General features: G+C 43.8%; 1 pseudogene; it reads left to right on the forward strand.

The window, feature by feature from the left end:
* The first annotated feature begins 19,007 nt into the window (after window positions 1–19,007).
* Window positions 19,008–27,548, forward strand: part of LOC129640031 (endogenous retrovirus group PABLB member 1 Env polyprotein-like) — a 29,837-nt pseudogene continuing 21,296 nt past the window's right edge.

Here is a 27,548-nt window from a genome sequence, read left to right on the forward strand (position 1 = left end):
GTGATCATTCACCTAGAGCCAGACATCCTGAAATGTGAAGTCAAGTGGGCCTTAGAAAGCATCACTATGATCAAAGCTAGTGGAGCTGATGGAATTCCAGTTGAGCTATTTCAAATCCTGAAAGATGATGCTGTGAAAGTGCTGCACTCAATATGCCAGCACATTTGGAAAACTCAGCAGTGGCCACAGGACTGGAAAATGTCCGTTTTCATTCCAATCACAAAGAAAGGCAATGGCAAAGAATGCTCAAACTACCACACAATTGCATTCATCTCACACGCCAGTACCCTTGCCTGGAAAATCCTGTGGACGGAGGAGCCTGGTAGGCTGCAGTCCATGGGGTCGCTAAGAGTCGGCTACGACTGAGTGACTTCACTTTCACTTTTCACTTGCATGCATTGGAGAAGGAAATGGCAACCCACTCCCGTGTTCTTGCCTGGAGAATCCCAGGGACAGGGCAGCCTGGTGGGCTGCCATCTATGGGGTCGCACAGAGTTGGACACGACTGAAGCGACTTAGCAGCAGCAGCAGCAGCACATGCTAGTGGAGAAGGCAATGGCACCCCACTCCAGTACTTTGCCTGGAAAATCCCATAGATGGAGGAGCCTGGTAGGCTGTAGTCCATGGGGTCACAAAGAGTCAGACACGACAGAGCGACTTCACTTTCACTTTTCACTTTCATGCATTGGAGAAGGAAATGGCAACCCACCCCAGTGTTCTTGCCTGGAGAATCCCAGGGATGGGGGAGCCTGGTGGGCTGCTGTCTATGGGGTCACACAGAGTCGGACACGACTGAAGTGACTTAGCAGCAGCAGCAGCACATGCTAGTAAAGTAATGCTTTAAATTCTCCAAGCCAGGCTTCAGCAATACGTGAACCATGAACTTCCAGATGTTCAAGCTGGTTTGAGAAAAGGCAGAGGAACCAGAGATCAAATTGCCAACATCCTCTGGGTCATCAAAAAAGCAAGAGAGTTTCAGAAAAACATCTATTTCTGCTTTATTGACTATGCCAAAGCCTTTGACTGTGTAGATCACAATAAACTGTGGAAAAATCTGAAAGAGATGGGCATACAAGACCACCTGACTTGCCTCTTGAGAAACCTGTATGCAGGTCAGGAAGCAACAGTTAGAACTGGACATGGAACAACAGACTGGTTCCAAATATGAAAAGGAGTACGTCAAGGCTGTATATTGTCACCCTGCTTATTTAACTTATATGCAGAGTACATCATGAGAAATGCTGGGCTGGATGAAGCACAAGCTGGAATCAAGATTGCTGGGAGAAATATCACTAACCTCAAATATGCAGATGACACCACCCTTGTGGCAGAAAGTGAAGAAGAACTGAAGAGCCTCTTGATGAAATTGAAAGAGAAGAGTGAAAAAGTTGGCTCAAAGCTCAGCATTCAGAAAACTAAGATCATGGCATCCGGTCCCATCATTTCATCACAAATAGATGGGGAAACAGTTGAAACAATGGCTGACTTTATTTTTGGGGGCTCCAAAATCACTGCAGATGGTGACTGCAGCCATGAAATTAAAAGACACTTACTCCTTGGAAGGAAAGTTATGACCAACCTAAATAGCATATTGAAAAGCAGAGACTTTACTTTACCAACAAAGGTCCATCTAGTCAAGGCTATGGTTTTACCAGTAGTCATGTATGGATGTAAGAGTTGACCTGTGAAGAAAGCTGCGCGCCGAAGAATTGATGCTTTTCAACTGTGGTGTTGGAGAAGATTCTTGAGAGTCCCTTGGACTGCAAGGAGAGCCAACCAGTCCATCCTAAAGGAAATCGGTCCTGAATATTCATTGGAAGGACTGATGCTGAAGCTGAAACTCTTTTACTTTGGCCACCTGATGCAAATAATTGACTCTGAAAAAGTCCCTGATGCTAGGAAAGATTGAAGGCTGGAGGAGAGGGAGATGACAGGGGATGAGATGGTTGGATGGCACCATCAACTTGATGGACTTGAGTCTGAGCAAGCTCCGAGAGTTGACAAAGGACAGGGAAGCCTGGCGTGCTGCAGTCCATGGGGTAACAAATAGTCGGACACGACTGAGTGACTGAACTAAACTGAACTGAAAAACGACAGATTATCTTAAATAAGAACAGAAATTAGACTGAATAGCTTTTTTAGAAAAGCAATATTATGTACTAGGAAACAAAAGATAATATTTTCAATGTCTTAAGAGTAAAGTGTTAGTCCCCCTTAAGCTACCATTCAAGGATGTTACCAAAGGAGGGAAGAAAAAGAGGAAGGAAGGAAATAAGAGAGGGAGGGAAGGAGGGAGAAGCAAAGAAAGAAAGAAAATAGAATCCAGAAGGAAAGCACTGGATAGAAAAACACAAAGCTGAGCAAAGAAGTTGTCAGTAAAACAAATTAATTTTTTCATTATAAAAATGAAATATCAGCTCTCTTTAAGCTTCAGAAAAAAAGTTTAATACAACAGTAGCAAAAATGCACATTAAAGTAAGTCCTTATTGTCATCAAATGGAAGAGAAAACCTAAACAATCTATGAGAAAAATATATATAAAAATTTAAGGTCCAACTTACATTTCTACAAATGTGGAAGACTAGATAACCTGAAAATTCCCCAACCACAAAACAGCTAGAAATGCTGGAATAATAAGGTATAATTGACATCCTTTTAAAAGCATAGCTGCACTTTTATGAAAGGAAAGGAAATCACCAGTGACAAAAAATGAAAAGGAAGCTGAAAGCCAGATAAATAAGTTTCTGAGCTGATATTGCAGGAGTGTTGAGGAAAGTTTCTGGTCACAAAAATTTAGGATTTTAAAGTCCAAGCAAGGATAGGACATCAGGCTTAGAGAATATGCAAAGTGTGGAGTTGAAACTGAAAAATTCCTCACCAAAAAATGGGTCTCCAATTGCTACAATTTGATTAAAAGGAAGAAGCAGAAAAATGTAAACAACTGGTACAAGGAGAAAACAAAGACAATTGTCTGTATTGTCTTGCTTGATTTGTGGGGAGAGGGGTAGGCAGGGAATCACCTCTGAGAATTCCTAACCACAGCCCTGCTTTTAAACAATGAGTTTGTGGTATGAATTTACATTACTTGCTTGATCTAATCTAAAGAATCTAGCTCATATGATTATAATGGTTGCCAAGTCAAAAGTCTCCAGAGTGGGCAGGTAGGCTGGATATTCAGTGAAGAGCTAATGCTGCAGTTTAAGTCCAAAGGTAAATAGCTAAAGATTCAGAAAAGAGCCAGTATTACAGTTGAAGTTTAATTATCATCTGCTGCAGAAAGGTCCATATAGTCAAAGATATGGTCTTTCCAGTAGTCATGTACATATGTGAGAGTTGTTGAACCATAAAGAAGACTGAGAGCTGAAGTATTGATGCTTTTGAAATGTGGTGCTGGAGAAGAGTCTTGAAAGTCAATTGTTACCATCTTTCTAAATTCCATATATATGCGTTAGTATACTGTATTGGTGTTTTTCTTTCTGGCTTACTTCACTCTGTATAATAGGCTCCAGTTTCATCCACCTCATTAGAACTGATTCAAATGTATTCTTTTTAACGGCTGAGTAATACTCCATTGTGTATATGTACCACAGCTTTCTTATCCATTCATCTGTTGATGGACATCTAGGTTGCTTCCATGTCCTGGCTATTATAAACAGTGCTGCGATGAACATTGGAAAGATGGTAACAATAACCCTGTATACGAGATAGCAAAAGAGACACTGATGTATAGAACAGCCTTTGGACTCTGAGGGAGAGGAAGAGGGTGGGATAATTTGGGAGAATGGCATTGAAATACATATAATATCATATAGGGAACGAGTCACCAGTCCAGGTTCGATGCACGATATTGGATGTTTGGGGCTGGTGCACTGGGATGACCCAGAGGGAGGGTATGGGGAGGGAGGAGGGAGGAGGGTTCAGGATGGGGAACACATGTATACCTGTGGTGGATTCATTTCGATATTTGGCAAAACCAGTACAATATTGTAAAGTTTAAAAATAAAATAAAATTATAAAAAAAAAAAGAAAGAAAGTCAATTGGACAGCAAGGAGATCAAACCTAAAGGAAATCAACTCTGAATATTCATCGGAAGAACTGAGGCTGAAACTGAAGCTCCAATACTTTGGTGACCTGATGCAAAGAGCCAGCTCATTAGAAAAGGCCCTGATGCTGGGAAAGATTGAAGACAGTAGGAGAATGGGATGACAGAGAATGAGATGATTGGATGGCATCACTGGCTCGATGGATATAAGTTTGAGCAAACTCCAGGAGGTGGTGAAGGACAGGGAAGCCTGGCATGCTGCAGTCCATGGGGTCACAAGAATCCAACATGACTGATGGACTAAACAACAGCAGGGGAGATGAGTGTGTCTTCTATTCAGGCCTTCAACTGATTGGATAAGGCCCACCCATATTATAGAGGGTAATCTGTTTTACCCTTAAATCTGTTGATTCAAACGTTAATCTTACCCCCAAAACACTCTCACAGAAACATGCAAAATGTTTGACCACATATTTGTGCACTGTGGCCCAGCCAAAATGACACATAAAATTAACCATTACAGTTAGCTGACTCAACAGTCATCTACAGCTTTATTTTCCCTTGCCTCTTACCCACAAATACTAGAGATGGTGGAGAAAGTACATGCTTGCTTTTCCAATCTCTGGAAATGGCTATATGACCCAGATCTGGTCACTGAGACTTAACTAGAAGTTGACTATTGCAAAGGGAGTAGTTTCTTTTGTGGGTAACAAAAATACCCTAAAATTGATTGTGATGGTTCCAGAATTCTGTAACACTTCATACAGGTGAGTAGTATGATAATCTGAATTATATCTCAATAAAGCTGTCACCAAAAAATACTTGTTTCTTCACATCATTTTCTACTTAATTCTTTCAGATCAGATCAGATCAGATCAGTCGCTCAGTCGTGTCTGACTCTTTGCGACCCCATGAATCTCAGCACGCCAGGCCTCCCTGTCCATCACCAACTCCCGGAGTTCACTCAGACTCACGTCCATCGAGTCAGTGATGCCATCCAGCCATCTCATCCTCTGTCGTCCCCTTATCCTCTTGCCCCCAATCCCTCCCAGCACGGAGAAGGCAATGGCACCCCACTCCAGTACTCTTGCCTGGAAAATCCCATGGACGGAGGAGCCTGGTGGGCCACAGTCCATGGGGTCGCTAAGAGTCGGACACGACTGAGCAACTTCACTTTAACTTTTCACTTTCATGCATTGGAGAAGGAAATGGCAACCCACTCCAGTGTTCTTGCCTGGAGAATCCCAGGGACAGGGGAGCCTGGTGGGCTGCCATCTATGGGGTCGCATAGAGTCGGACACAACTGAAGCGACTTAGCAGCAGCAGCAAAGTATAGAAATCTCTCCTCCCTGAAAGAAAGTAAGAAAAAAGAATAGAGGAAAAGTCACCTCTGCCAACTCTTTTCAGGCCCTTAAGAGAGCAGAAATCTGAACCAGACTATTTCCAGCTTTCTATGTGATAGTGACTAACCCAACCATACAATAGGTCAAAATGATTGCTTTGTATTTGTTTCTACTTTACTGCCTTGTTCCTAACTAAAATAATCTCTGACACCCTTACTAATATTTTTGGCAAGTAACTTGCTCTTGGGACATAGAAAATCCTCTTTATTAAAAAAAAATGGCAGGGGAGGGGGTTCAGTGGGCAAGAGGAAAGAAAACTATTTGACTTAGCCTTTCTTTGTGACAAATTAAGTACAATGAGGTTCCTTCAATCCTTATGCAGTTTCCTTCAATCCTTATAGAGGTTCCAAAGACAAACATGCACAAAGAAATTTTAAAAACATAACAGAAGACTTCAGAGAAATTCCTCAGACTGGCTACTTTGGACTATGCTTCAAGAGTTACTAAAAGTGCATGTGTGACTGGCAGCTTCTAAAATGGCCCTGAGTGATCTCCAACTCTTGATACTCAGATGTACTATAGTTCCATCCCCTTGGGTATGAAGTGGAATTTCTGTCAACAAATAAAACATGTCTGAAAAGATGGGATGCTACTTTTAAGTTACAAAAAGATGGTGGCTTCCATCTTGGGCTCCCTCTTTCACAGTTTCACTTCAAGGGAAACCAGATGCCAGCTTGTGAGTTGTGCCATGGAGAGGCCCACAGAATGAGCACCTGAGGCCTGCCAACAGCCATATGAGTGAGCTTGGGAATGGGCTCTTTCCGAGTTGCACCTTGGGATGATGGCATCCCAAGTAAACACTGATGGGAGTCTTATGAGAGACATTGAGAAAAAGACACTCAAGTGAACAGCACACAGACTCCTGACCAACAGAAATTGAGATAACATGTGTCTGTTGTTGTACGTCTGCTGTTCGAGATAATTTGTTAAGCATTAACAGATAACTATGGGCTTCCCCGGAGAAGGCAATAGCACCCCACTCCAGTACTCTTGCCTGGAAAATCCCATGGATGGAGAAGCCTGTTAGGCTGCAGTCCATGGGGTCGCTAAGAGTCTGACAAGACTAGGCGACTTCACTTTCACTTTTCACTTTCATGCATTGGAGAAGGAATGTGTTCTTGCCTGGAGAATCCCAGGGACGGGGGAGCCTGGTAGGCTACCATCTATGGGGTCACACAGAGTCGGACATGACTGAAGTGACTTAGCATAGCATAGCATAGCATGGGCTTCCCAGGTGGTTCAGTGTTAAAAAAAAAAAAAAAATCTACCTGCCAATGCAGGAGACACAAGAGATGCGAGTTTGATCCCTGAGTCAGGAAGATCCTCCGGAGAAGGGAATGGCTACCCACTCCAGCATTCTTGCCTGGGAAATCCCATGAACAGAGGAGCCTGGCAGACTACAGTTCATGGGGTTACAGTCAGACACAACTGAAGCAACTTTGCACGCATGCACATGTGTGTGTGTGTGTGTGTGTATCACTGTTGCACATCTGTAACACAAAATTGTAAATCAATTAGAGTTCAAAAAAATAATAAAATTTAAATGAAAAAAAGAAGACTGGTTATTGTATGTCCAGGAAGCCTTTTCATCCAGCTAGAGTTCTAAAACAGATGGCAATGCATTACAGTTTATTGACATATCCAGAAACATAAACTATGTCATTTACTATGTGCATCACTCCCCTTTACACAATCCTTTACAAATCCATCCATGACGGGAACTGAATGGTGACCTTTACCCTTTAGTTTTACACAAGTTTGGGGCTCATACTCAGCATTGTTGTTTGACCCTCTCCCTCAATTTGACATGCATACAACTAAGGCAGTGATTTTTCCATTATTAATTATTGCATATAAACTGATTTTGGGGGGTACTATAGATACTCCTAGTGAATTATGCATGGGTTTGCCAAGAAAGTTATAATTCTGTCATTCCAAATACATTGTTCAACCAGGATATCTGGACTGATTTAAAAGTATGCTGTGATTGTAAACCACTTTGGGATCCTTTGGGATGAAGCACAATGTATAATAATGCTACATCATATGAGATCTGGTAGAAACAAGAATGACAGAATAAATGAGGAGTTAATCACTTAATATTATTTCTAAATTATGCAAAGTGATTCCCAAGACAAATGATATCTTCATTTTGACACCAAATCCATGTTAACTTGACAAGTAGAAAGCAAACTACTGCTTTATATATTCTCTACCTTTTTCTATAGATTCATAAGTCAATAGTAAGTTGGCTTGTTTCTTCACAAAAGACAGAACTACATCAATAGATATCATCCATAAAATAAAACTCAGATCATACCACAGGGAAATAGATTTTCCCCAGATACTCTTAAAATCCCCACAGTGGTCAACCAACTGTTCTAACCTCTCTGTCTTTCACATGGACATAAATTGCTTTCTTTCTTGAATTCAACAGAGATTTGGCTTTTTCTAAGGCAGCCCTAAGGGACATTGTTAAAGCTTTCTCAAGATGGTATCATTTATTTATCTGCCACAGAGAAATGCAAGCAAAAAGCCATGTTGTAAGTAACAGCTAGAATTACATTTGAAGTCCTTCTCTCCTTATGCTCAGGTCAAGGCCTAGCTGTTTAGTTCTCAACCACAGAGTAAGTCATTGTTACTATTTTGTAAAGGGAAGCAAACTGAGGAAAAGTGAAGCAACTCTTTTAGGGAAAAGGGGAAAAAAAAATCATTGAAACTCAATAATCTACTTTCTCCAGTTGGAGAGCAGGCTTTTATCTTTCCTTTCAAGAATATATATGGAAGAGCTAATCTTTTCCTTCAATCACGTCAATGAAAATTTTCCTCATGTTGCTAATGAGAATTCTGAAGACACTTCCAAAGGAGTTTTGACATCATCGTTATGATTAAAGGAAATACGTTCAAATGAAAGTTGGGAAGACTGTAGCAAAAAAAATAATTAAAAAAAATTTAGCATTTTAGCTTAGGAGGCATCTCATATTAGTGGATTAGAGATTATATTTTTGAAGTCCTGCCTATTATAAAAACCCCCAGGTTTTGTTGAAAAGGTTTATTTCAAAGACTTGGTGGCACTTCAAAGAACATATACTCAGCCCAACATAAGCAGTCAATCTACTCAAAGACTCAATGAATTAAAGGGCACCATATTTTTTAATTTTTTTAATTAATTTATTTATTTTAATTAGAGGCTAATTACTTTACAGTATTGTAGTGGTTTTTGCCATACATTCACATGAATCAGCCATGGGTGTACATGTGTTCCCCATCCTGAACCCCCCCTCCCACCTCCCTCCCTATCCCATCCCTCAGGGTCATCCCAGTGCACGAGACCTGAGCACCCTGTCTCATGCATTGAACCTGGACTGGTGATCTATTTCATATATAATAATACACATGTTTCAATGCTATTCTGTCAAATCATCCCACCCTCGCTTTCTCCCACAGAGTCCAAAAGTCTGTTCTTTACATCTTTGTCTCTTTTGCTGTCTCACATATAGGGTCATTGTTACCATCTTTCTAAATTTCAAATATATGCATTAATATACTCTATTGGTGTTTTTCTTTCTGACTTACTTCACTCTGTATAATAGGCCTCCAATTTCATTCACCTCATTAGAACTGACTCAATTCATTCTTTGTAATAGCTGAGTAATATTCCATTTTGTATATGTACCACTGCTTTCTTATTCATTTGTCTGCTGATGGACATCTAGGTTGCTTCCATGTCCTGGCTATTGTAAACAGTGCTGTGATGAACATTGGGGTACACGTGTCTCTTTCAATTCTGGGTTCCTCAGTGTGTATGCCCAGCAGTGAGATTGCTGGGTTGTATGGCAGTTCTATTTCCAGTTTTTTTTAAGGAATCTCCACACTGTTCTCCATAGTTGCTGTACTAGTTTGCATTCTCACCAACAGTGTAAGAGGATTCCCTTTTCTCCACACCCTCTCCAGCATTTATTGTTTGTAGGCTTTTTGATAGCAGCCATTCTGACCAGTGTGAGATAGTACCTCATTGTGGTTTTGATTTGCATTTCTCTGATAATGAGTGATGTTGAGCATCTTTTCATGTGTTTGTTAGCCATCTGAACGTCTTCTTTGGAGAAATGTCTGTTTAGTTCTTTGGCCCATTTTTTGATTGGGTCGTTTATTTTTCTGGAATGGAGCTGCAGGAGCTGCTTGTATATTTTTGAGATTAATTCTTTGTCAGTTGCTTCGTTTGCTATTATTTTCTCCCATTCTGAAGGCTGTCTTTTCACCTCACTTATAGTTTCCTTCATTGTGCAAAAGCTTTTAAGTTTAATTAGGTCCCATTTCTTTATTTTTGCTTTTATTTCCACTACTCTGGGAGGCGGGTCATAGAGGATCCTGCTGTGATTTATGTCAGAGAGTGTTTTGCCTATGTTTTCCTCTAGGAGTTTTATAGTTTCTGGTCTTACATTTAGATCTTTAATCCATTTTGAGTTTATTTTTGTGTATGGAAGGGCACCATATTTTGTGTCTTGAAAATCATGTATATAAATCTGTATCCCTATGCAAATGAACATAAAAACTGATGTCACATGTCTGTACAATTGAATTATGTATAAACTATAAAGAATTAATAAGCAAGAACCTCAATTAAATAGATTTGGAAACCAGAAGGGAAAGCTCTCATGCCTTGTGATGATAACAGAGCCCAACAGGAAGAGGAAACACTCCTATTCTTTCCTAGCAAGGACTTAGCCAATGAAAAGCCATGGATTCTTTGTTTACTACAGGCCACCCAACTTCCTTTTCTATTTAAAATATGTTCTTGTTCCTTGCCCTGTGGGGACTTGCATATGGCTTGCCATGGTTGCAGACCCTGAATGGCAATTCTCTGCTGATCTAGTCTTTGCTAGAGAGATATCTGATGGTTTATTTGATTCTAATCAACATTTGGTGCCTTTACAGGGACCAGAGAAGACTCCTGTTGGCTTCAGGACTGGTAAGCAAATAGGTGTGGTTCCCAAAATTGAGCCCTTGTTGCACACTGCTTTTCTTGCCAACCATGGAGTTCAAAGGTACATCTTTCTCCTGGATCTGAACTCATGCCCTTGTGAAATGGAATATCTCCTGCCATATCAATAAACAAGGATGTCACAGCTATCTGGGATTCTGGTCCTCCAATGTGAATTTCTGAGTCAGGTGGACAAGCAGCAGACATGAATTCCAGAACCATGCTGACAAGCAGTGCCACTCTCTACAGGAGGAACTTCAGGGTGTCACAGTCATCAGTAATTACAGCCCTCGTGTGTAAGCAGAAGGCCTTAAGGGAATTCAAGAAAAAGAGCAAGATCTCTGTAAATATGCAGGATGCTGGCACCAGATAGCCGAGATGCAAAGTCCTTTCATGCAAAGATGAAAGGACTGACTTCAATAAGCCCAGACTCTTGCATCTCCCCATGCATAGAAGAATGTTAAATTCCTTAAATTTATATATGGATTTCCTCACTTAAAAATAATCTTTAATGTTCAGATTGTCTGCCCCCTTTGTTGCAAACTTGTATATCGCCTGACTCTATCTCCTGCATCCTTGGAGCAGTTTCTCAGGGCTACCTAACATTCCCACCAAATAAAATAACTCTCTACATTCAGGTTGTAACTGTATTTTTTAGTCAACACCCTCTTTGCATTTGAAGCCCCCCAGCATGGCACTAGTGGTAAAGAACCTGCCTGCCAATGCAGGAGACACAGGTTTGATCCCTGGGTCAGAAAGTTCCCCTGGAGGAGAGCATGGAAACTGTCAGGGGAGTATGTAATTTCCTTGGTTCTGTCTCGTCACAACAAAAATTTGAAGCAACAGACGTTAAAGCCCTTGGGCGTCACAGCTGTCAAACAGTGTTACAGCTCCGTGTTACAGCTCAGTTTTATTTAGAAAATAAAGGAAAGTACATCCTTGAGGCGTGAGGGCTGCTGCTGCTAAGTCGCTTCAGTCATGTCCGACTCTGTGCGACCCCACAGACGGCAGCCCATCAGGCTCCCCCATCCCTGGGATTCTCCAGGCAAGAACACTAGAGTGGGTTGCCATTTCCTTCTCCAATGCATGAAAGTGAAAAGTGAAAGTGAAGTTGCTCAGTCATGTTTGACTCTTAGCAACCCCATGGACTGCAGCCTACCAGGCTCCTCCGGAGGCGTGAAGGCATGCTGACCCAAAAGACTTGAAAAGGAGGGAGAAAGAAAAAAAAGAGAGAGAAGGAGAGCATGCACGCATGCATGCATGGGAGAGAGACCCCTGGCCCTTTGACTCCTCTTTTTATATGTTTTATCCTCCTCCTGGGCCTGCCCTATGTAAACTGGGCTAACCAGGAATTCTGTTTGCTCTACCTGAAGTCCTCACTCTGGTCCTCTTGAAGGAGGAAACAGACAGAACAGGCTCCATCTTGAAAGCAGGACCCCATCTTGGGCCGGACTGTGGACTTTGAGCTATATGCCTAGTATCTATGGAAACGACATACCAACTGGAAAACCAGACCTCCCCCCCCTCCCCCCCGCCTTGGAAGAGCCCCAAGGCTCATACCTAGACTCTCCATCACCTGAAAGAATACCCTAATTATCTGTGTAACCAAATAGAATCATAAATTCTACTATGCTTATTGGGGTATGATCACAGGCCTATTGATAATTCTCCACTGTTAACTACCTAGGCTTAAGGCAAATGAATCACTGGTTAACTTTGATTGTATCTTTTTTTTCCTTTGTTCAGACTAGTTTCAGGGAATTTGGAGAGGTGGGTTTGGACACATACACTTAGGGTATATAAGGTTTTCACAAAAACTGGCTAAGAGGAGACTCTGCCTTGGGTCCACTGGTGTAATAAACTGCACTCCACTATCTGCTTTGTCCTTCTGAATGAGTTTGTTTCCCAGAACGTGTTGGTACATTTGGTGCACTGGCTGGGAAACTCCTCACTTCAAGGAGACAAGTCCCATTTGGGTCTACTCTGAGGCCTTGCAGCTCAAATCTTTTAGAAGGGGGAAGGCACCTCACCCTTCTAGAAGGATTCTGCTTCTCAATTCCAGACCTTTCACATTAGCAGGTAGTGGATGGCAGCAGGGGAACTGAGCACTCAGGTGAGGAGGAACCCACCCAGCAAGGTGGAAGAGGGGGCCTGATCACCCCCCTGGGAGGGACTAGAAGGGGCACAGACCCACAGGAGCCTGGAATAGGCAGGTGGCAGCGATTGCTTGGTACACAGGTTAACGAGACTGTTAGGGTTTAGGAAGGAAATTTGTGAATGTCATTTAGAAGGTGGTGTCCACGCCATTTTGGGGAAAATTATTACCAAGCAATCGCCAGGGGATTGTTAGGAGAAGAAACTAGGTCTTTGTGTGCTCATATTCTGCCCTCCCCAAGGAGGTGTCCCATCTGCTGTGAAATTCTTGACCCCCTCGGAATTGTCAGGCTAGAAGGAGGGGGATACATAAGTGAGTATGAATTGACTTTTTCCGGAGATGGCCTGGGATGTGGGCTATTTAACCCACCTGTATTTTCATCCACACCCAATCAAGCCCACCAAGGCAGAACGGACTTTAAAAGTTAAGGGAGAAACAGTCTTGGACCACGTAGTGTTCTGGTTCGGCGGTGCTGACTGACAGGTGAAGACACACCAATCCCCCTTCTCCTTCTGGAATCTGGCAAGTAAGGCTCTTCTCACCCAATTAGGAAGGAGGTGGAATGGCAATTTAAGTGTTTCACAGAGTGGAAATATCAGAAGTACATAGGGTACCAAGAACTTCTTAGACAGAACAAAAAGGAAAAGTAGAAGAAGGTCCAAGAAGGTAAGCAAGATGGGGGAAAGTGGATTTAAGGCAACTGTATTGAAGTGCATGATTAAAAATTTAAAGAAGGGATTTGTAGGGGACTATGGGGACTATTTGGGAGAAGGCGATGGCACCCCACTCCAGTACTCTTGGCTGGAAAATCCCATGGATGGAGGAGCCTGGAAGGCTGCAGTCCATTGGGTCACTGAGGGTCAGACACGACTGAGCGACTTCCCTTTCATGGGGTGATCAGATCAGATCAGATCAGTCGCTCAGTCGTGTCCGACACTTTGAGACCCCATGAATCTCAGCATTTAAGTGTTTCACAGAGTGGAAATATCAGAAGTACATAGGGTACCAAGAACTTCTTAGACAGAACAAAAAGGAAAAGTAGAAGAAGGTCCAAGAAGGTAAGCAAGATGGGGGAAAGTGGATCTAAGGCAACTGTATTGGAGTTGCCTATGGCCTACCTGTCCATCACCAACTCCCAGAGTTCACTCAGACTCATGTCCATCGAGTCACTGATGCCATCCAGCCATCTCATCCTCTGTCGTCCCCTTCTCCTCCTGCCCCCAATCCCTCCCAGCATCAGAGTCTTTTCCAAGGAGTCAACACTTCACATGAGGTGGCCAAAGTACTGGAGTTTCAGCTTCAGCATCATTCCTTCCAAAGAAATCCCAGGGCTGATCTCCTTCAGAATGGACTTGTTGGATCTCCTTGCAGTCCAAGGGACTCTCAAGAGTCTTCTCCAACACCACAGTTGAAAAGCATCAATTCTTCGGCGCTCAGCCTTCTTCACAGTCCAAATCTCACATCCATACATGACCACAGGAAAAAACATAGCCTTAACTAGATGAACCTTTGTTGGCAAAGTAATGTCTCTGCTTTTTGAATATGCTATCTAGGTTGGTCATAAATTTCCTTCCAAGGAGTAAGCGTCTTTTAATTTCATGGCTGCAGTCACCATCTGCAGTGATTTTGGAGCCCAGAAAAATTAAGTCTGATACTGTTTCCACTGTTTCCCCATCTATTTCCCTTGAAGTGGTGGGACCGGATGCCATGATCTTCGTTTTCTGAATGTTGAGCTTTAAGCCAACTTTTTCACTCTCCACTTTCACTTTCATCAAGAGGCTTTTGAGTTCCTCTTCACTTTCTGCCATAAGGGTGGTATCATCTGCATATCTGAGGTTATTGATATTTCTCCTGGAAATCTTGATTCCAGCTTGTGCTTCTTCCAGTCCAGGGTTTCTCATGATGTACTCTGCATATAAGTTAAATAAACAGGGTGACAATATACAGCCTTGACGAACTCCTTTTCCTATTTGGAACCAGTCTGTTGTTCCATGTCCAGTTCTAACTGTTGCTTCCTGACCTGCATACAAATTTCTCAAGAGGCAGATCAGGTGGTCTGGTATTCCCATCTCTTTCAGAATTTTTCACAGTTTCTTGTGATCCACACAGTCAAAGGCTTTGGCATAGTCAATAAAGCAGAAATAGATGTTTTTCTAGAACTCTCTTGCTTTTTCGTTGATCCAGCGGATGTTGGCAATTTGATCTCTGGTTCCTCTGCCTTTCCTAAAAACAGCTTGAGCATCAGGAAGTTCATGGTTCACATATTGCTGAAGCCTGGCTTGGAGAATTTTGAGCATTACTTTACTAGCATGTGAGATGAGTGCAATTGTGCGGTAGTTTTAGCATTTTTGGAATTGCCTTTCTTTGGGATTGGAATGAAAACTGACCTTTTCTAGTCCTGTGGCCACTGCTGAGTTTTCCAAATGTGCTGGCATATTGAGTGCAGCACTTTCACAGCATCATCTTTCAGGATTTGGAATAGCTCAACTGGAATTCCATCACCTCCACTTGCTTTGTTCGTAGAGATGCTTTCTAAGGCCCACTTGACTTCACATTCCAGGATGTCTGGCTCTAGGTCAGTGATCACACCATCATGATTATCTGGGTCGTGAAGATCTTTTTTGTGCAGTTCTTCTGTGTATTCTTGCCATCTCTTCTTAATATCTTCTGCTTCTGTTAGGTCCATACCATTTCTGTCCTTTATTGAGCTCATCTTTGCATCAAATGTTCCTTTGGTATCTCTGATTTTCTTGAAGAGATCCCTAGTCTTTCCCATTCTGTTGTTTTCCAGATGACGCCTAACTGCCTCCACATACTCTGTGAGGTCGAATGGCCCTCTATGGGAGGAGGATGGCCACCATAGAACACCATGAACTTAAAAATAGTGGAAGCAGTCTATACAGTAGTCACAGAGAGCCAGGACACCTGAATCAATATCCATATATTGACTCATGGCTAGGGTTAGCTCAAGACCCTCCTACTTGGACAAGGTTCTGTATCCAGAAAAAAAAAAAAGGAAAAATATCAATGGCACAAAAATTGACTGATGATAAAAAAGGAAATTCTACAGGATTTGGACGGGGATGACCTGACCCCTCCCCCATACTGAATAATGATGCGCCTGCCTCCCAGTGCTCCACCAATACCGGAGGCCACCTTAACGCCCAATCCAGGGCCACGGGAAGTTCCTGCAGCAGCCGCTGCTCTTCCACCAGCTCTCCCAGAGATCATAGAGCCACCATTTTGGCAGGCTCCAATTCCAGCGATGGAGATCCTGGTCAACACCCCCAGAATTCCACCTCAGCTGGACCTCCTAGACTGTATCCCCCTCTCCTGGTGAGTAGGGGAAGGGGTAAGAAAACAGGAATTAGACAGAGGCTGCCCTCCGCCAAGGAACAGGGGGAAAGAACCCCACTACAGATGCCCCTCAGAGAGCTACAACAGCCTCCGATTCAGGACGCATGTGGGCACTACCATCAGGCCCCTGTAGCCTATTATTACCAGCCATTTTCCTCTACAGATATATTAAACTGGCAGAGACACACTCCACCATACTTAGGGGAGCCACAAGCCATGATTACGCTAGGAAACTATTTTTCAAACCTACCGTCCTAAATGGGATGACATAATCCAACTACTAGTCTCCCTTTTCAGCCCTGAGGAAAGACACAAGATCCTAACTGAGGCCAGAAAAGGGTTAAGAGAAATGGCACCTGAGGGTACTGCAAATCTGCAGCAGTGGGCAGAACTAGCCACCCCAGATGAGAGGCCCAACTGGGACTGTAACACAGAGGAAGGGAGGGGCCGCCTGGAGAGATACCGGGCAGCTATTTTACAAAGTCTCAAGAGGGGGTCCCAAAAGCCTATGAGTATGGCAAAACCCTCCGAAGTGATTCAAAGGGAAAGCAAATCACCCTTTGAGTTCTTTGAAAGACTGTGCGAGGCCTGTAGACTTTATACACCAAAAAATCCAGAGGCTGCTGGGTCTCAGATGGTTGTAAATGCAGCCTTTGTGTCTCAAGCCTACCCCGAAAATGTCAGATGGGGGGACTCCAAGTGACTCAATTTTTATACATCCCTGAATGCCCAGTACCTTTGTTGGGAAGAGACTTGCTGTATAAATTGGGGGCACAAGTGACCTTTCCCCCCAACGAAAGGCTCACTCTTTGAGTAGGCTCAACCACCTATTTACTCTTCCTCTCAGTAACCCCTCAAATTGAATGGAGGTTGCACCATCTCCCGGAAGAAAAACCAGACGGGCTAAACAGTTGAGAGAGAGAGTTAACTCAACAATTCCCTGAGGTCTGGGTGGAAGACAACACCCCAGGCTTGCAAAACAAGTCCCACTGTTAACAGAACTCAAACCCATTACAATTACATCACACCCGCCTTGGGCCTACAAGACCTTGCTAAGCCGTTAACTCTTTGCATGACTGAAAAGGACAAGGTAGCTATGGGAGTGTTGTCCCAGACTATGGGAACATGGGACAGACCCATGGCTTATCTCCCAAAATGGCTGGACAATGTTGTCACTGGGTGGCTGGGATGCTTATGGGCAGTTGCTGCAGTTGCCTTACTGGTCCGGGAGGCAACCAAGCTGACTTTGGGCAAAGATTTGATCGTAAAAGTCCTTCGTGAGGTCAACACTCTCCTGTGAGGGGACCTCCATAAATGGCTGTCAACATCCCGGATTACTCAGTACCAGGGACTGTTATGTGAGAACACCCATGTTACTATTGAGCCTTGTCAGGCCCTGAGTCCAGCCACTCTCCTTCCTGTGGGAGAATGTGGGCCCTCACATGATTGCAAGGAAATATGCCAGCAGACCTGACTTGAGAGACCAGCCAATCCCGGACCCAGATTTGGTCCTGTACACCAATGGCACCAGCCTGGTGAAACAAGGACAAGGACTGTCGGGATATGCAGTCGTCATGGAAGAAACCATCGTTGAGGCTAGCTCTCTGCCATCACACTGGTCTGCTCCATGGGCCAAACTACATGCTCTAACCCAGGCCCTCCAGCTGTCAAAAGGTGAGAAGACAAACATTTACACAGACTTCAGGTATGCTTTTGCCACACTACATGTACACAGGTCTCTGTATAAGGAGAGAGGGCTTTTGATAGCTAGTGAAAAATATATTAAAAATAAGGAAGAAATTAAGACCCTATTAAATGCTGCCTGGGAGCCAGAAAGGGTTGCAGTCATACACTGCTGAGGACATCAAAAAGAGGATACCCTCCAAGCTCAGGGAAACAGACTGGCAGATGAGACCACCAAACAAACAGCTGAGGGCTTGGGGGTGACAAGTAAAGCCCCTATTAAAGTTTTCATATTGGCAGAGCTGCCTGAGCTAAGGCTGGACTCTCCAAAATACAGTGAAGCCCAAAACCAACTAGCCAAAGCAGAAGGGGCCATCAAGACTGAAAAGAGATTGTGGGAATTGCCAAGTGGCAAATTATTGGTACTGGAAGAGCTGGCACCCACTCTGGTAAGCCAAACACACCAAGTGACCCACCTAGGCCATGATAAACTGGAAAAGCTAATTTGAAAATATTTCTTGGTTCCCCGCCTCTCTTCCCTATGCAGGACAGAATCTCAGAACTGCACTGCCTGCTCATAGGTCAATGCTGCCTCTCGGCACAGACAGAAACATCTGGGGATTCAACTAAAAGGCACACTGTCCTTTGAACACCTTGAAGAGGACTTCACTGAAATGAAACCTCACCAATACTACCGTTACCCACTGGTCATGGTATGTATGTTCTCAGGATGGGTAGAAGCTTTTCCTACCCGGACTGAAAGAACATCAGAAGTAGCCCAGTGCCTGCTTAGGGAGATAGTTTCCAGATTTGGATTTCCTACCAGCATTGGATCAGACAGAGGCCCAGCTTTCATAGCTGATTTAGTACAACAAGCAAACAAAACTTTAAACATCAAGTGGAAATTACACACAGCATATAGGCCCCAGAGTTCTGGGATGGTGGAAGGAACCAACTGGACACTTAAAGAGACAGTTTCCAAGTGGATCATAGAGACTGACTGCTCCTGGGTGGACTTGTTTCCTATGGCTCTGCTCAGACTCAGGATGACTCCACGGTCCCATGGCTATTCTCCATAGGAAACTGTGTATGGGAGGCCCCCTCCCATAATAGAACAAGTATCAACAAATTTGTCTCAGGTAAGGGGAGATGAGATTTCACAACAGCTGGAACAACTGGGTAAGGTAATAAATCAGGTAACTAAGTTTGTACAAGAAAGGGTGCCGTTCCCCCTTGGGGAACAGATTCATGAATTTGTGCCTGGGGATCAGGTGTGGGTCAAGGACTGGAAACACGACTCCTTGGCCCCACATTGGAAGGGTCCATATACTGTTGTTCTAACCACCCCTATGGCAGTTAAAGTTGCAGGTGTCACCCCTGGATCCAGCATATGAGGATGAAGAGAATATACCATGCGGACCCAGAAAACGTTGAGTGGACTTCACAGAGGGACCCCACTGACCCTCGAGAGACTAAGATCATCCTTAAGAAGAAGAAGGAAAAGAAGATCCTGGACGAGCCCCTTCAGGATGAAGCCACAAAATCAACTCCTGCTGCTTGGCCTCATCATTGTGATTTTGAATTTAACTTCTGTTTCAACTCAAGACAATGTTTTCATCTCATGGATACATTCCTATGCGGACTTCCACAACACCTCCAACTGCTGCGTATGTGGGGCTCTGCCTCTATCTGTGATGGATGGACTTCCTTGGTGGGTGTCACCGTTCCGCCAAGGAGATTTTAAACCACTCTGCTCTTTTCTGAGATGACGAAAAGAGACTTTCCTTTCTCTTGTCAATCATAATCTCTCCCTGCTCTCTTGGTATAAGCCAGACCTACAGTCAATAGACTCGGGTCATGGGGTTACATTTGATGTAAACACCAGTTTCATAGAAGTAACAAAATCCTATACCTCATATTTAAAGAACAAAAAGGAAAAAAGCTCCCTGACCAGCAAGGGAGGACAGGCCTCTAGGTATGTTAAACAATTCTACCAAGTCTGGGATGAATATTTCTGGATGACCCCAGAAAAGGGTGAATTAATTACTCCTGCCGCTATATTCTGGGAACAAAAAGAACAAAGGGTAGGGTTTAGTGACCTTCCATTAGACCCAAAAGAACTAAAATATATGGGGTATCTATCCCCCGAACAATCTAAATGAACATTCAAGGTCACATACAACCTCAACCAGTCGTCCATCCATTAGCCAGGCTCTGATTGGAAATATAACCCTGAAATCCACTGGGTGGCGCCCAACAGAACCCAAATGTTTTGTGGGCTTAACCTTTGGCCTTGGTTACCAATCGGCTGGGTAGGCCGCTGCAGACTGGGATTCGCTTTTGCCCATGGCAGCATAAAGCCTAACCTACAACAAGCCCTGGTAAATCTAATTATTTACATGCTAGGTGGACAAGGTCTGTGTTTCAATGGTATGAGTATATTGCTGCCTTATTCATACCTTCTATAGGGATAACAGATATTATGATTAAAGTAGAAGCCTTGAGTAATTTCACAAAACAGGCCCTCCTAGATAGTGCTAAAGGAATCCAAGCCTTAAATGAAGAACAAATCCAAAAGAGAAAAGCGGTAATTCAAAATAGAATGGCTTTGGACATGCTCACAGCTATTCAAGGAGGGACCTGTGCTATAATTAAAGTTGAATGTTGTGTATATATTCCTCATTTATCTGACAGTGTATCAGCTGCTTTAGATGACATGAAAAACCAGGTAAAAGCAATGTCAAATGAAAACATTCCTTTCTGGACTTCGGTCCTATCTTGGATGAAGGGTGATTGGTGGAAAACTATATTTACCATTGTTATAGTTGCCTTGATAGTTCCGCTTTGTGGACCCTGCATTTTACAATGTATTATGAACTTTGTAACCCAAAGGTTGGTGTCATTCTCCCAAATTGGAAGTCAGAGAGCCAGGGTGCAATATATCCCTAGATACTCATACTATGAGTTACGAGCATCAAGACAGGGGAATGAAGGAGGAAAAAGACAGAACAGGTTCCATCTTGAAAGCAGGACTCCATCTTGGGCAGGACTGTGGACTTTGAGCTATATGCCTAGTATCTATAGAAATGACATACCAACTGGAAAACCAGAGCTCCACCCCCTCACCATGGACGAGCCCCAGGGCTTGTACCTAGACTCTCCATTGCCTAAAAGAATACCCTAATTATCTGAATTAATTAAGCTGAATAGAATCATAAATTCTATTATGCTTATTGTGGTATGACCACAGACTTATTGACAACTGTCCACTGTTAACTACCCAGGCTGTATGCAGGTCAGGAAGCAACAGTTAGAACTGGACATGGAACAACAGACTGGTTCCAAATAGGAAAAAGAGTACGTCAAGGCTGTATATTGTCACCCTGCTTATTTAATTTATATGCAGAGTACATCTTGAGAAATGCTGGACTGGAAGAAACACAAGCTGGAATCAAGATTGCCGGGAGAAATATCAATAACCTCAGATATGCAGATGACACCACCCTTATGGCAGAAAGTGAAGAGGAACTAAAAAGCCTCTTGATGAAAGTGAAAGTGGAGAGTGAAAAAGTTGGCTTAAAGCTCAACATTCAGAAAACGAAGATCATGGCATCCGGTCCCATCACTTCATGGGAAATAGATGGGGAAACAGTGGAAACAGTGTCAGACTTTATATTTTTGTGCTCCAAAATCACTGCAGATGGTGACTTCAGCCATGAAATTAAAAGACGCTTACTCCTTGGAAGAAAAGTTATGACCAACCTAGATAGCATATTCAAAAGCAGAGACATTACTTTGCCAACAAAGGTCCGTCTAGTCAAGGCTATGGTTTTTCCTGTGGTCATGTATGGATGTGAGAGTTGGACTGTGAAGAAGGCTGAGTGCCAAAGAATTGATGCTTTTCAACTGTGGTGTTGGAGAAGACTCTTGAGAGTCCCTTGGACTGCAAGGAGATCCAACCAGTCCATTCTGAAGGAGATCAGCCCTGGGATTTCTTTGGAGGGAATGATCCTGAAGCTGAAACTCCAGTACTTTGGCCACCTCATGTGAAGAGTTGACTCATTGGAAAGACTCTGATGCTGGGAGGGATTGGGGACAGGAGGAGAAGGGGACGACAGAGGATGAGATGGCTGGATGGCATCACTGACTCGATGGACATGAATCTGAGTGAACTCCAGAAGTTGGTGATGGACAGGGAGGCCTGGGCCCCTACTGACCTGGGGAGTTCCTCTTTCAGTATCCTATTATTTTGCCTTTTCATACTGTTCATGGGGTTCTCAAGGCAAGAATACTGAAGTGGTTTGCCTTTCCCTTCTCCAGTGGACCACATTCTCTCAGATCTCTCCACCATGACCCACCCATCTTGGGTTGCCCCACGGGCATGGCTTAGTTTCATTGAGTTAGACAAGGCTGTGTTCCTAGTGTGATTAGATTGACTAGTTTTCTGTGAGTATGGTTTCAGTGTGTCTGCCCTCTGATGCCCTCTTGCAACACCTACCATCTTACTTGGCTTTCTCTTACCTTGGGCGTGGGGTATCTCTTCACAGCTGCTCCAGCAAAGCGCAGCCGCTGCTCCTTACCTTGGACGAGGGGTATCTCCTCACCGCTGCCCTTCCTGACATTCAATGTGGGATAGCTCCTCTAGGCCCTCCTGCGCCCGAGCAACCAGGGCTCCTTGGACGTGGGGTTGGTCCTCCCGGCTGTGGCCCCTGGCCTCGGGTGTGGGGGTGTGGGGTAGTTCCTCTCAGCCACCGCCCCTGACCTCGGACTTGGGTAGCTCTTCTCGGCCGTTCCTGCGCCGTCGCAGCCTGGCACTCTCGGCCACTGCCCCTGACCTCGGACGTGGGGTAACTCCTCTTGGCCACCACCCTTCGGGCATGGGGTCCTTCCGGCTCCTGCCCCTGACCTCAGACGTGGGGTAGCTCCTCTCAGCCGCACTTAGTGCACCGGTCACAGCCGCCACCATGCTTAGTGCGCCGGTAGCAGCCACCGCCGACTTTATTTTGGGGGCTCCAAAATCACTGCAGATGGTGATTGCAGCCATGAAATTAAAAGATGCTTACTCCTTGGAAGGAAAGTTATGACCAACCTAGACAGCATATTAAAAAGCAGAGACATTACTTTGTCAACACAGGTCCATCTAGTCAAGGCTTTGGTTTTTCCAATAGTCATGTATGGATGTGAGAGTTGGACTATAAAGAAAGCTGAGCACCAACGAATTGATGCTTTTGAACTGTGGTGTTGGAGCAGACTCTTGAGAGTCCTTTGGACTGCAAGGAGATCCAACCAGTCCATCCTAAAGGAAATCAGTCCTGGGTGTTCATTGCAAGGACTGATGTTGAGGCTGAGACTCCAATATTTTGGCCACCTGATGCGAAGAGCTGACTCATTTGAAAGACCCTGCTGCTGGAAAGATTGAGGGCAGGAGGAGAAAAGGATGACAGAGGATGAGATGGTTAGATGGCATCACCTACTCAATGGACATGAGTATGGGTAAACTCCGGGAGTTGGTGATGGACAGGCAGGCCTGGCGTGTTGCAGTTCATGAGGTCGCAAAGAGTCAGACATGACTGAGCGACTGAACTGAACAACCTAGGCAAAAGGCACATGAATCATGGGCTAACTTTGATTGTATCTTTCTTTTCCTTTGTTCAGACCAGTTTCAGGCAATTTGGGGAGGTGGGTTTGGGCACATACACTTAGGGTACATAAGGTTTTCACAAAAACTGGTCGGAGTCTTTGGCTAAGAGGAGACTCTGCCTTGGGCCCCCAGTGTAATAAACTGCGCTCCACTATCTGCATTGTCCTTCTGAGTGAGTTTGTTCCTGGAACGCATGGCTACAACACTCTGACCTTCCTTTGCTCTATTTTCACGGGCTATTCCCTTCCTTGTCTTTTAGCCACCGCCATTCTGGATTCCTTTTTCCTATTCTAACTACCTAACAGCAACCCACTCCAGTGTTCTTGCCTGCAGAATTCCATGGGCAGAGGAAACTGGCAGGCTACAGTCCATATGGTTGCACAGAGTCTGACGTGACTGAAGCGAAGCCAGACAGCAAGCAAAGCAAGCATTTACTCGAGATCCATTCAAAGATTTTGTCTTGTGGTTAAAGCCTTGCCTGTATGCAAGTGCTCATTTGGTACTAATACTTCAGTATGTTTTGGGATCAGATTGTTTGACTGAAACGGGCCGGCCTTTGACCCTCTCAGGAACAGCTCTTGTTTCTCTGAAACAGGGCTGGGTTTTTTAGTCTTTGGCCTAGTCCTTTGGAGACAGGCTTTGGCCTGGCTCTGGGATCAAGCTCTCTCCCTAAGACCAGCTGGTATTGGCTTGCAAGCTATTTGAATTGAACCCTTTGTGGTGGTTGTAAGCCATTTAAACTGTTGGACAATTGCTTTTTTTTTTTTTTTTTTTAATAAATTTGGAGTGCAAATTCTTGATTCTGGTCCTGGTTTTCCCACTGACTCATTATACGGGCAATTGCTCTTTACTCTAGAGGAAAAACCTCTAGGAAATGGGATCACGATTATCTTAAGTATTTTAAGGGCGCCTCCCTACACTGACCTCAACCTGAGTCCTTCCTCATGCACATTTCTAAGAAAATGGACCAACCTGACCAAGGGCAATCTAGAATATCTGTGGCCATTATGGAGAACTTTTGAAGTCCTCAAATTTAATTAAATTAAATCTGAATTGGACTTAATTTCCCCAAAACTTGGAGAAGGAAATGGCAGCCCACTCCAGTATTTTTGCCCGGAAAATCCCATGGACGATGGAGCCTGGTAGGCTACTGTCCATGGGGTCGAAAAGAGTCGGACATGACTGAGCGACTTCACTTCACTTCACTTACTTAACTTCCCTAAAACTAAAGTGAGCTACTTCTTAGAACTGAGTGGAATTCTTAGTTCGATTGGTATTTTGAGGCTGAAATTGCCTCTCTGCAAAATAACATTTTAAGATTAGCTGAGGCAAACAGGCAAAATGATAAAAGATAAAATGACTCCCAAAGCCTCGGGCTCTCCTTCCCCGGCTTCTTCGTCTCAAATTTCACCTCCTTCCCTTCTCTGTCACCAAAACTCTTGTCTTCAACTTGAGCAAATGAAGGCTACTAAAAGAAACCAAAACCCCTCTAGATTCTGCTACTGTTGCAAAGAGCCAGGACACTGGAAAATAGATTGTTAACCACTTTAAGAATTTTAGGCATCTTCAAGTCTCTAACCAGCCTTTGTAACATCCTCCTAATTCTCCAAGGAACTACAAGGGCCCTTCCCAATCTTCCTTCTTAATCTGCTTGGGAAAACATTTTCCTATATTGGGAATGAATCTCTTCCAGTCCTGACCCAGAGTCACACACTCAGTGCTCAAACCCTCTACTGTAAAACAGCCACTGCCTCAGAGTACTCATGCTTGTGCTCAGTCACTTCAGTCGTGTCAGACTCTTTGCAACCCTACGGACTGTAGCCCACCAGGTCCTTTTAGCCATGGGATTCTCCAGGCAAGAATACTGGAGTGGGTTACCATGCCCTCCTCCAGGGGATCTTCCTGACCCAGGGATTGAACCCATATCTACTATATCTCCTGCATTGGCAGACAGATTCTTTACCCACTGAGCCACCTGGGAAGCCCCCTCAGAGTATTAAAACAATTCAAAGAATGGGTTCTCTAATAAATCTCCAGAGATTTCTGTCTGTGAACCCCATTCCCTTTTGTTTAGGCTCTTTGAAAGATACACACCCTTGTCCCCTTAGTTTTTCCATGTCTGTCCATTTATTAGACCAAGACTTCTTACAGAAATATCATGCCAGAATTTATTTCTCCCAAAAGGGGGAAATCATTTTAGAAATTGATCGTTGGCATCAAAGCAACAAGGCAAGTGAATTAAATGACCCTTTGACATCTTTTACTTGTTCCTCTCTGATGACACTAGAGCTGATTCTGGAAACACTCATCATTTGTCCCTATTGAATCAGCTACCACTTTCTTTTCCTGTAGAAGGTCTTCCCTGTAGCTCAAACAGTAAAGAAACAACTGCAATGCAGGAGACCTGGGTTCGATCCCTGGGTTGGGAAGATCCTCTGGATAAGTGAATGGCAATCCACTCCAGTATTCTTGCCTAGAGAATCCCATGGACACAGGAGCCTGGCGGGCTACAATCCACGGGGTCACAGAGCAACTAACACTACCACTACCACTCTCCTTATGGGCAAAATCTCTAACTGATGTTGGCAAGATTCACAGCAAACCTTCCAACAAAATTCAAATAGACCCTCAAATAGAACCTTTTCCCAGAATTAATCAATACTCTATAAGTAAAAAGCCTTCAAGGCATAAGTCCATAATAGAAGATTAAAGGCTCAAGGCCTCATTATCCATTGTACTAGTCCCTGCTGCTAAGTTGCTTCAGTAGTGTCTGACTCTGTGCGACCCCATAGACAGCAGCCCACCAGGCTCCCCCATCCCTGCGGTTCTCCAGGCAAGAACACTGGAGTGGGTTGCCATTTCCTTCTCCAATGCATGAAAGTGAAAAGTGAAAGTGAAGTCCCTCAGTCATGTCCGACTTTAGTGACCCCATGGCCTGCAGCTACCCTTATTTACTGATGAGAAAATCTATAGCACCTCCAAGCAATAAGCAACATTGTTATCCTTCCAAATCCTGTTGTTGCTGACTCTCATAGGCTACTAACATCCACTCCCACTGGAAACAAATTCTTTACTGTAATTGATTTATGCATTGCATTCTTTGGTATTCCAGTTGATGAAGCTAGCCAATATACCTTTCTTGCATTCACTTGGGAAGAAAAACAATTCGCCTAGACAGTCATGCCTCAGGGTTGTACTGAAACTCCTTATTTCTCACAAATCCTGAAGGCTGATCTAGATGATGTAAAGTTCCCTAGGGGTTCTGCTTTGTTGTAATATGTAGATGATTTGCTTCTTTGCTCTACTTCTTATGCTGCCTCACAGGAAAAGAGCAACCACATGCTAAAGTTTCAGCCTGAAGGGACATAAGGTCACCAAAGAAAAACTGCAGTATTCCCAGACCCAGGTTTTTTTTTTTTTTTTTTTTTTTTCCCTAAATGAAGGATAATTGCTTTACAATATTTTATTGCTTTCTGCCATACATCAACATGAATCAGCAATAGGTATACATATGTGCCTCACCCCTCGAACCTCCCTCCCACCTCTCACCCCATCCTACCCCTCTAGGTTGTCACAGAGCATCACCAAACCCAGGTTTGATATTTAGAATATCAGAATAAGGGCTGCAGCTAGATCCAGTGTCCTGTGTTTCCCAAAACTAAGCACCAACTGAGAGGTTTTCTCGAGCTAGTTGCTTATTGATGAAATTGGATTCAAAATTTCTCTCTTATGGCCAAACCCCTATATGTTTTAATAAATAGTTACAACTGTAAACCAGTTTTATGGGAAAAAAACAGATGACACAGTCTTCAAGGCCTTAAAGGAAAATTTGAAGAATCCACCTGCCCTTGGCCATCCCACTGATCAGATTCCCTTTTTCCTTTTTGCATATGAAATGAAAGGGAATGCCCTTGGTGTACTCACCCCAAAACATGAGAACCACCATTGAAACATACAGTATTTAACCAGCAACTGGACCTTGTGGTACAGGGGTGCCCCCTGCTTACCTTAAAGCCATTACAACCACTGCCCTTTCAGTTAAAGCCATTGAGAAAATCATTGTGGGATCTCCTTTAACCATTTTTATACCTCACCTATTAGGACTGTGTTGTGTTAGTCACTCAGTCGTGTCCGACTCTTTGCCACCCCACAGACAGTAGCCCGCCAGGCTTGTCTGTCCATGGAATTCTCCAGGCAAGAATACTAGAGTAGATTGCCATTCCCTTCTCCAGAGAAACTTTCCAACCCAGGGATTGAACCCTGGTCTCCTGCCTCACAGGCAGATT

This window comes from Bubalus kerabau, chromosome X (genome assembly GCF_029407905.1).
Source record: "Bubalus kerabau isolate K-KA32 ecotype Philippines breed swamp buffalo chromosome X, PCC_UOA_SB_1v2, whole genome shotgun sequence".
NCBI classification, from domain to species: domain Eukaryota; kingdom Metazoa; phylum Chordata; class Mammalia; order Artiodactyla; family Bovidae; genus Bubalus; species Bubalus kerabau.